Here is a 10,353-nt window from a genome sequence, read left to right on the forward strand (position 1 = left end):
TCCCAGCACTTTGGGAGGCCGAGGTGGAAGGATCACTTGAGGCTAACAGTTCGAGACCAGCCTGGCCAACATGGTGAAACCCCATCTCTACCAAAAATACAAAAATTAGCCAGGCATGGTGGCACAGGCCTGTAATCCCAGCTACTCAGGAGGCTGAGGCACAAGAATCACTTGAACCCAGGACGTAGAGGTTGCAGTGAGCCAAGATTGTGCCACTGCACTCCGGCCTGGGCGACAGAGCAAGACTGTCCCACAAAGACAAAAACAGAAACAAAACCAGTGTGATGGAAAGAAAGAACTAGTCTAAGAAAGAGAAAGAGCTTTTAGAATTTAAACTGTTTAGCCAGGTGCGGTGGCTCGCATTTACAATCCCAGAGCTTCTGAAGGCTGAGACCAGCCTGGGCAACAAGTGAGACCCCAACTCTTAAGAAAAATGTTTTAAATAATTTAAGATGCTTACCAAAAATTCAATAGGATTGGAGGATAAAGTTGAAAAAAATCTCCCAGGAAGTTAGCGGGGGATGGGGGAAGGAGAATTGGAGTAAAAGAAAAGGAAGGAAGGCAGGAGACAAAAAGAGTTAGTTGATTAACTTCGTATTAGTGGAAGTTCTAGGAAGAGAAAACAATAGGGAGGAAATTATGCGCAGAGTTCCTCGTTCAGCAGGCTTCTCCGGGTGCTGAATGATGGGGTAACCTGGGTCCCTGAGCCAGGGTCTCCCTGTGCCTCCTTACCCTCCTTGCCCTGCAGTGCGGAGGTCCTCCCCGCACCCTGCCTCCTTCCTCCCTCCTTCGTCCTGCCCATGACAAGCATGAGGCATGAGATCATGGCATACCTAAGGCAGCCGGGAAACACCATTGTCCAATGCCACGCCTTGTCTTGCAGTGATTCTCCAACCAGACAGATCATTAGAGTCCCCAAGAAGATTCGCAGCCCTGCTCCAACTCCCGCATCAGCACCTCTCAGGACAAGCCTGCTGGTGGGGCTGTTTTACAAGCTCCCAAGCCAACTCAGGCTGGGAAGTCAGGAGGCAGCTTAGGGGGCTGAGGAGGGGGACAGAGAGGCTGAGGGGAAAGAGGGGGCTGCTGCAGGGCCCCCAGCCCCAGGTGGAAAAGCCAGAGTCACAGGCTTCCAGGCAGGAGGAAGGAAAAGTAGAGCCCCACTGAGCCAGGACAGAGCAGCCTGGAAACAGGGCAAGCAGGGGCAAAACCTTGGGCAGGACATTCAGCCTCCCTGAGCCTCAGTTTCCTTCTCTGGGAAATGGGAATAACAGCCCTGCCTCACAGGCATATTAGGGGATTAGAGGCCAAATAAAGCACCTGGCAAAGGCTGGTGGCTAGCGTTATGTTTATGAGCAGGTGTTTACAAAGCACCTACTATGTGCCTGGCGCTGTGCTGGGCACTCAGACTCAAAGAAGAAGACAGAGAAGCCCTGGAGACATAGTCTTCTGGGGGAGAAGGTGGTAAAGACAATCCCAATACACTAAAGTCGGGCCACGATGGGGTACTGGGGCCCTGCAGAGAAACAGAGGGAGCAGGGTCCCTGGGGGAGGACGAATGTCCAGGCCCAGCCTCTGCCCCTGTGATGGCTCCCGGGATCTGGGGAAATCTGTGAGTGCCAGGCCACCTTCAGGGGTCCTCTCCCCTCCTGCATGTTTGATGCCCCCCTTCTGAAGATGGGGCTGTCATAGCCCTTCACAATCCAACCACAGATCTACAGCTTCTGCCTTGATGACAGGGTGAAACATTCTGTGCAGTGGGCAGGGAGTGTGTGGATGAACTGTGACTCCCTCCTTGAGTCCCATAGCTGGGTCCCCAATCCAGCCCAGGCACATGTCCCCAGCATTCTGGGCCCACTTGGGGTCCTTGGACAAAGTCACTCAAGTCTCCCACCAGCCCCTGGCAACCACTACCTCGACTGGCTCAGCTCTCTGGGCACACGGGGGGGCTCCCCCATTCTGGCCTCTTGAGCCTCCCACCCACTCACTTTGTGGAGAAGGGCTTCTTCCCCAGCAGAGGGGCACAGTCTGGGGCTGTCTCTGGTTCTTCCCACACTCTGCCCCCTCCTCACTCGCGCCATCAGTAATTGTGGACCGCAGGCTCTACAGGAGGGAGAGAGAGCCCTGCCAGGAGCCTGAGGTAGGGGAGGAGGGGGAGCTTGGCTCCTCTTCCCAGCACGGAAGCGGGGCCCACTCCCCTCCCTTGCCTGTCTCCACTATTGACCCCCCAGGCTCCGGGACAAGGGCTGAGTCACTGCTCCTTGGAGCCTCAGTGTCCCCATCCACACAATAAGGCGCCTTCCCCCAGACCCTCCCTGCTTCCGGGGACTATTCAGATAAATGAAGTCACCCTCCAGAATGAGCCATCTGCAGCCCAGGGCTGGTTCTTCTGGTTGTGGTGGGGGCCTGGTGCAAACAGTGCCTCCCTCCTGCCCTCCATGGTGCCACATTTGCTGCCAGACAGCAGGGAGACGTCAGCCTCTGACGGAGCAGAGCCTGCCCTTGCTTTGAGTCGTGCAGATGCCGCTGCAGGTGCAAGTCCCCGACTCCAGGCAGCAATCTCCCCTGCAGAGGTAAACACTCTCCCGGGAGGTCGGGATGTCATAGCTCCCAGGTCCAGGGAGGGCCTGTGACCAGCCCAAAGTCACCCATACCCCAGTGGTCAGTACCCACCCCCATCCCTGGCCTCTGCCAGTCCCAAACCCCCACCAACCCAGGCTCAGAGGGCTCTGGTCACTTCCATTCTCCTCGGGCCTGGGCCCCACCCCCAGCCTCCAGGCACCAGGAGAGAGAGGGTGTTTGGGGGCCCTGGTCTAATTCTGCAGCAGCAGAAACACCACAGGTCCAGCAGTGATGAGGTGGAGGCACCCTCCTTCTACTAACCCCCTGCTTGAAGAAAACCAGGAAAGCAGGCCAACCTGCCTGGCAGTTTCTGGATTTACTAGAAGGAAGATTTCCAGGTGTAGGCTCACCTCCCACAGACTGCTCCCCACAGCCACGTTTGCTGCCACCAGCAAGAGCTGGGGCTGGTGCTCAGAGGGTGCCGGGAGTGGCTGGAGCAGGGCTGTTCCTTCTCATTTTCCTAGGAGGCAGTTTCTACCCTCCCTCACACCACCCCTGTCCCTAGTGGGGAACCGAAGAGGATCCAGACCGCCAGGGAGAGTGGCACTGCTCCCTGGGCACAGCCACCCCATCTGCAGTGTCCCCCACTCTGCCCCGTCCCCATCCTGAGCAACAGCTGACCATGTGAGGAAACATCCCTGAGAGAGGCCCCACCCTTTCTCCCATACCTGCCTGGGGTCCGTAGCCTTCCCTGAAAACACCAGCCTCCTGCTCACATTCCCAGGGTGGAGGCGATGGGAGCCCCTCTTGGAGATTTCCTGAGACTCACACAGGAGTCTGGACCCCAACCACCCAGCCTGTGCCTCCCCCACCCACCCTCCCTTTGTGCTTATTGCAGCCCTTGCCCACCTCCTGCCCCATCTAGGGGGAGGGCACAGCCCACAGGACCGGGAGAAGCAACTGATTGAGTCATCTCTGAGGATTCCGGCTCCCACACCTGAGATCTTCCCACCCATTTATGGATGAGAAAGCAAGGCTCAGTGAGGGGAAGTGACTGGCTAACTTCCCGAGGTCACAGAGCTACTCACAGGCCAAGCAGTGGCGACCTAGGACCACACCTGATACACCGACTCCACCCCGGGTCTAGCGCAGCCTGGACCACCCCCTGAAAATCTCCAGCCTTTGGGAGATGCGAGCACTTACTCTCCTCAGACTTACTCTTTATACTGGTCTAAGCTGACCCCTGACCTGCCAGTCAACAACAGTGGGTATCCAAGCACCATCTCCCCTCACCCTCACTCCTTCCCATTTTACCCTTTTGTCCCTAGTGCCCACTTGAGGGGCCAAAACAAGGACATATTTCATAGCTGAGTCAACGAGCTTTATTGTCATCAGGCAGGGAAGCATGGGGAAGGGACTGAAGCAGGGGGCTGAGGCTGGAGAGGCCGGAGACTGCGGGGCAGATGGGGCGGCTGCCTCCCTGCCTCCTGGGGGGCTGGTGGGGGAAGCTGAGTCCTCAGCGGGTGGTCTGGTGGACCTGCTTGCGGGAGGAGATGACCTTGCCATCCTGGACCTCTTCCACAATGGTACGCACCTGACGGGTGGTCACCGCTGCAGGAGAAGCAGGCGCTTTAAAGTGGGTAGGGGCCAGGAGACCCTCGCTTGCCCTCTAGCCCTCGTGGACAGGAGCCGGCTTTCTCCCTCATCCTCCCCCAGGTGCTATGAGTGCCTCCACTGTCACCTCGACATCACACTGCACACACATCCCTCCTGTCCCTGCCACCGCCTCCCTTCCAACCCATCCCTCTGCCGGTGGCCCTGTGTGAGTCTTGCCTCCCTGGATGGGTTATTTGATTCTGACCCAGTGTGTCCTGCCAGGGAGGAGCCATGTAGACTCCATGAAATCCGTCTCCATTTCTCTGCAGTCTCCAGGACATAGATTTGCTCCCATCTCCCCCATCAGACTGGGATCGCCCAGACAAAACCAGGCCCCTATCTCCTCCATTAGACTAGGAACCCTGGGGCTAGGATCATATCTTTTCAGACTGGAATTTGGAGGACAAGGACCATGTCCCTATCTCCCATCAGGCTAGAGTCCCCAGAGGCAGGACTGTTTTTGCTCATCTGAAAGCTGTCAAGAGCAAAGATCATGAGACCATATTCCCATCTTCCCATCAGATGACAATCTCCAGAGCTGGGACCTGTCTCCTCCATCAGACTAGGATCTCCAAGGTAAGGACCAGTTCCCTGGCCCACCCCCATCAGACCAGACAGTGTCTCTCTCATTTGATCTTTCCTGAGTATCAATCCTCAGTGCTAATGGGTCACTTCTCCCACCCCTGCTAAGGGACAGCCATCAACTCCTGGGGCTCCTGGGATCCCTGCCCCAGCAATGTGCAGGTGGGCTGCCTGTCCCATGCACCCAATCCCCAGGGCCTCAGCCACGAAGATGCGTACATTCTTTCTGTACTGAGTCAGGCTGAAAGAAAAAAAATAAAAAACAGAGAGGAAATTAGATGTGAGTCTGAGAGCCCCACCCCTGCCAAGAGGCCCCCAGCCCTGACCCCAGGCGCCCCCCCTCACTGGGCATCCTCGCCCTCCAGCAGGCGGCAGTAGGTGGCGATCTCCTGCTACAGTGGCGTCTTCACGTCCAGCAGGATCTTGTACTCCTGGTTCTGCTGCTCCATCTCGCAGCGAAGCTGTGCCACCTGCTCCTCCATGCTGCCTATCAGCCCCTGGATCCGGGACAGCTGCACACGGTAGTGGTTCTCTGTCTCCGCCACGTTGCCCTCCAGGTAAGCTTTCTGCAGGAGGGCAGGAAGACCAGGGGTCAGTGAGGGTGGTCAGTGTCCTCTTTGGGGCCCACCCCCATGCACAGGACTGTTCCTACCATGCTGATCTGGGACTGCAGCTCGATCTCCAAAGCCTGCGTGGTGCCCTGGAGCTCCGAAATCTCGCTCTTGCTGCTCTGCACCAGCTCACTGTTGGTAGCCACCTCGCGGTTCAGCTCCTCTGTCTGCAGACAGGACACAGGACAGGGTGGTGTGAGCCTGCATCCTTCTCCCAAGTCAGGCCTCCTCCCAAATCTAACTGTGGAGAGAGTGGTGCCTTCTCACAAGCTTCCCATGTCGAAAGCCCGGAAACATGCCATTCGAAATGTTAACTTTTTATGGTTAATCCCTGCGTGTGGGAGGCACAGACCGGAAACTTGAGAACCAGCCAGAACACGTAGCCTGGCTCTTGGTGCTAGTCCTGACTTCTTGAGAGAGAGGTGGTGACTCCCAAGGTCTTTACCCTCTGCCTTTATTCTGTGGGGCTCCCTACCTCCCCACCCACCCCCCAGATCCCAGCTTGAGCTCAGCTCCAGGTCTGTTGATGCAGCGGGTGACCCTGTGGTCCATGCAGCTTGCTGAGGAGGGGACACCTCCAAGACACCTGGCCGTGGGTTTACTGTCAGTGCTAAGGCCCCTGAGCCCCAGCCCCTAAGAGAGACCTCTGGCCTGCAGCAGCCCCCACCTTGCTGAAGAACCAATCCTTGGCATCTTTGCGGTTCTTCTCTGCCATCTTCTCATACTGGTCACGCATCTCGTTCAGGATGTGGCTCAGGTCCACGCCTGGGGCAGCGTCCATCTCCACACTGATCTCACCACCCACCTGGCCTCACTGGGTGTTCATCTCCTATGGGAAAAGGGGATGTGGATGTGCGCATCTGGACCCATCCTGACCTCTCACTCCCAAGCCTTCCCCCACAAGGGGATCCCACTCCCCACAAGGACCCCTCCTTTGTTCTCCTTCTGCTCTGTCTGACCCTCTAAATGATTTTTATTCATCTGCTCGGTATTGCCTCCACCATCAGACTCTATCTCCCCCATTAGACCAAGGGATCTCCAAAATAAAATCTAATTATTAGGCCTATGCCCCAAAAATTTCCCCTCTAATTTCCAAGCTTCTGCGTAGATGTTCAGCTTTGAGAGTTTGAAATGGGACAAGAAGGAGACTTCCTTACTTATCCCCCGCCCTTGTAAGGGAGGCCAGGGCAGGTAGAGGGAGCCTCTGCAGGCCCCTGGGAGGTTCCTTGGGTGCAGAGAAGCAGTGTAGTACAAAGAGGAGTCTGCCCTGCACGCCGGACCCCCAAGGATCAGGGCTCTGCAGACAGGGAAGCCCTCTAAGGTGACTAATCCCAGTGCGCCTGCTCTGCTGTCTCCCACGGCCTCAGCCATGGCCCAGCCCCAGGGCTCTGCCACCCACTCCTCAGCATCTTTGACCTTCTGCCCCAGCCACCTCACCTTCTCGTGGTTCTCCTTCAGGTAGGCCAGCTCCTCCCTGAGGTTCCAATCTGCATCTCCAGGTCGGCTCTGGCCAGGGTCAGCTCATCCAGCACCCTGCGCAGGCCATTGATGTCGGCCTCTACACTCAGGCGCAGGGCCTGCTCTGTCTCAAACCTGCCGTGGGAATCAGAGACTTCAGCCCAGGCTGCTTGGACCTGCAGGTCCAGGTCCTGGCTGCTCACCTGCCTTCATTTTGCCAGGACTCTAAGGGGTTGGAAGGGCTGATGAGAGGGTCGAGTGGAAACAAATTCCAGCCCCGGGGCCCTGGGACCATCACAGGGCCAGATCCGACGCCCACCAGCTTCCTTACTTCTCTCTGCCTCCCGCCTCCCCTCCCTCTCTTCTATTCCCTGCCTAAGCCCAGCAACCTTCAGAACTGGCTGCCTTCACTGCATCATGGACTAAGGAGTAGGGCTCCTAGGACTGCCCCACCCTGAGCTCCTGGGCCTTGCCACAAGCAACCAAGGAAGTCCTGGGTCAGGAGGGGTACCCTGAGATCCTCCCCAGCTGGCCCAGGCTGCCCAAGCCCACAGCTAGGACTCACTTGGTGCGGAAGTCATCAACAGCCAGATGGGCATTGTCAATCTGTAGCAGGATGTTGGCATTGTCCACGGTGGCTGTGAGGATCTGAGATGATGGGAGGGTAGTCAGTCATTGGATGGGGGTGGCTGAGCCCACACCAGGGTTCTGAGCAGATCTTCCTGCCTGCGGGCCTCTCTTCCCGCCCAGCCCCTCCCTTGCCCCGTGCTGTATTATTGGCAGAGGAGGGGCAAGCAGGAGTCTGAAGGGCTGAAACGTGCCTCTTCTTCCCCCGATACTCAGTACCCCACCAGACCCCCACGCCAGGCTCAGCCTTAAAGGAGAAGAGACAGCTGGCTGGGAGTATGAGGCCACCAGAAAAGAATGGGAAAATGTCCCCAGGGCAGACGCTATCCCAGAATTCTAGAACAAGGGAGGGGATGTGGGCAAACCCCTGGTTTTACAGTCAGCTAGAGGGTGCCCCTGACAAGCTCCCCCAAAAGAGGCTAAAGGAGCCCTCACCAAAGAGTGGTTCCAAACCAGAAGTCAGGACCCCTCCTAATCCCTAACCCTGGGCTCCAGCCAGCAACCCCGCCCCCTGGGGTTTGCTGAGCCCGTCTTAAGGAACAGCAGGAGGAAAGGAGAAGCCAGAAAAATCCCCAAATAAGGCACATCAGAGGCCTTCCCCACCCTGAGGTCCCACCCCTCCTTTCTGCCTCCCCCCACAGCAGGTGCTATCAGGAGCTCACTCAGACACCCCCACTCCACATCTCCCAAAACCCCCTCCTGCTGACCCCTGCTCCAAAGGAGCAAGACACCACGAATCCAGCGGCTCACGGGCCCAGCCCTCCATCTGCATCCTCCTGCCTCATCCTACAACCTCTCCAGGTGGAGGAGCTCCAGGAGGGAGAAACTGAGGCTCCAAGGGACTCCACGAGGCCTGTTTGTTCCTGACTCAGCCTGCTGCCCCCAGAAAAGGGGGACGTGGGCCACACAGGGGCCCCAAGGCAGGTTCCCAGAAGCTAAGCCACAATCAAACCACCCTTGGCTCCCTGAGACCCTATGGCTGGACTCCAGGCCTTTGGCCAGGGCAGGAGTTGGGTGGAAGAAGTCGTGTCCCCCAGAGACCCCTCCCACCAGCAGGCCCTACCTTGTTCTGCAGCTCCTCGATTGTCCTGTAGTACTGGCTGTAGTCATGGGCGGGCCCCACGGCCTGCCTCTGGTACCAGTCATGGATCTTCACCTCCAGCTCAGTGTTGGCCTCCTCCAGGGCGCGCACCTTGTCCAGGTAGGAGGCCAGGCGGTCATTGAGGTTCCGCATGGTGGCCTTCTCACCTCCGGCCGGCAGCCCATCAACGCCCCCAAAGCTGCTGCCATAGCCACCGCCAGAGCCAAAGCTGTAGCAGCTGGAGTAGCTGCTACCCCCGGGGGCGCTCCCCAGGCCACCAGCAGATCCCAGCCTGCAGGAGCCGGCACCCAGGCCGCCAGACAGCCGGCAGGAGGTGCGGGACGAGCCGCCTCCCAGGCCGGGGGAGCCCTTGATGGAGCTGGAGGAGGTGAACTGGTGGATGGTGGTGGTCATGGTGGCGGCAGCAGGAGGCAGGCACACAGGAGAAGGGCTGGAGAGGAGGGGGGCCCCAAGTTGTGTAGGGCTGCCGGGGTTCACCCGCTTCCTTTATAGGCCACCAAGTGGGGTAGCGATTACAACAGGCTTGTTCCTCTGTTTCCCATTCCCCTGGGCTTTCATCACCACTGGCCACCTGCCAGCTCCCAGGTGGCTGGGGCCCCCTCCCCGCCCATCATCAGGAATTTGCCTCATTTCTCCAAATCCTCGTGCTGGGTGCCGTGCGTGTGCGTGTGTGTGCCTCTGGTCTCAGGCCCGTCACCTGTGATTCAGGAGGGCCCTCCAGCTATGCTTTTCCATGACATAATATGGAGAAGAGGAGAAGGCAGGATGTCACCGTCCCCAGGCCCTCCCAGGCAGCCACCACCCCAGCCCGGCCCGCCTCAACCCTGTCTGGTGGGGAAATGGGTTGCAGTGTCAGTGACACCCCCCTCCCCGAAGTTGCTGTCTTTCACCCCACACTGCTCCACCACGGTGCTGGCCCGGGGCTGAGTGCTGAAGAGAAAGAGTGGACTGAGAGCCGATCCTGCCTTGGAAACTGAGCCCAAACCCACCAGGCCCGCCTCACAGCACAGAAACGCCATCAAGCCACGGAGACCTACCCACATCACAGATAAAGAAATTGGGGCTCCAGAGGCGTGCAGTGCCCACACTGGCCCCTTCTGCAGAGCCTGACACCCGGGAATGCACTCTAGGGGCTACAGTTCCATCCAGTCAGCTTCTGATCCTGCCCCATCCCTAGAAGCCCTTGCTAACACAGTCTCCTCATGTAACCTTTTCCAGGTTTACACTCCAGGCTGGAGTGGGCAAACAGGGGCTCAGCTATAGGATGGGGAAATGGTGGGCTGTGCTAAGAGAGGATCTAAACCAACCGAGAGGGGGATGCCCCCTTCCACTCCTCTCACCCTTCTGTACCCCAAGAGACCTCAGGCTCAGGTGAGGGGCATTTATCTCAGGTCTCAGCCCCATAAGAAACCTAAAAGACATTGCCCAAAAAAGAGGCTCTTACAGAGACCCCAGCCAGCCCCCTCCCCACTCCAGGCTCCCCAAGATGTGGCTCCTCCAGTGGGCCATGTGCCCCACCCCACGGCCCCCCTGCCATGCCCACCACCCCAAGCCCAGCCCTGGGTCTAGGGTCCCACCAGGCCCGCTGGGTGGAAGGTGGTCATGTTTCAGACTGCTGATGGCTTCCACTTCCCAGACAGGCCCAGAAAGCCCCACCAGCAGCCGAGAGAGATTCCTCAATAGCTCAGCGCTGCCAAAGCCACCAAAGCAAACAAGAGGCGCCCCACGTGTACACACACAGTGGCCATCCTGCCCTAC

The 10,353-nt window shown here is 58.2% G+C and overlaps 1 pseudogene; it reads right to left on the reverse strand.

The window, feature by feature from the left end:
• Nucleotides 1-4,075: 4,075 nt before the first annotated feature.
• On the reverse strand, nucleotides 4,076-8,988 carry LOC115834209 (annotated as a pseudogene).
• Nucleotides 8,989-10,353: the final 1,365 nt, after the last annotated feature.

This window comes from Nomascus leucogenys, unplaced genomic scaffold (genome assembly GCF_006542625.1).
Source record: "Nomascus leucogenys isolate Asia unplaced genomic scaffold, Asia_NLE_v1 000935F_68466_qpd_obj, whole genome shotgun sequence".
NCBI classification, from domain to species: domain Eukaryota; kingdom Metazoa; phylum Chordata; class Mammalia; order Primates; family Hylobatidae; genus Nomascus; species Nomascus leucogenys.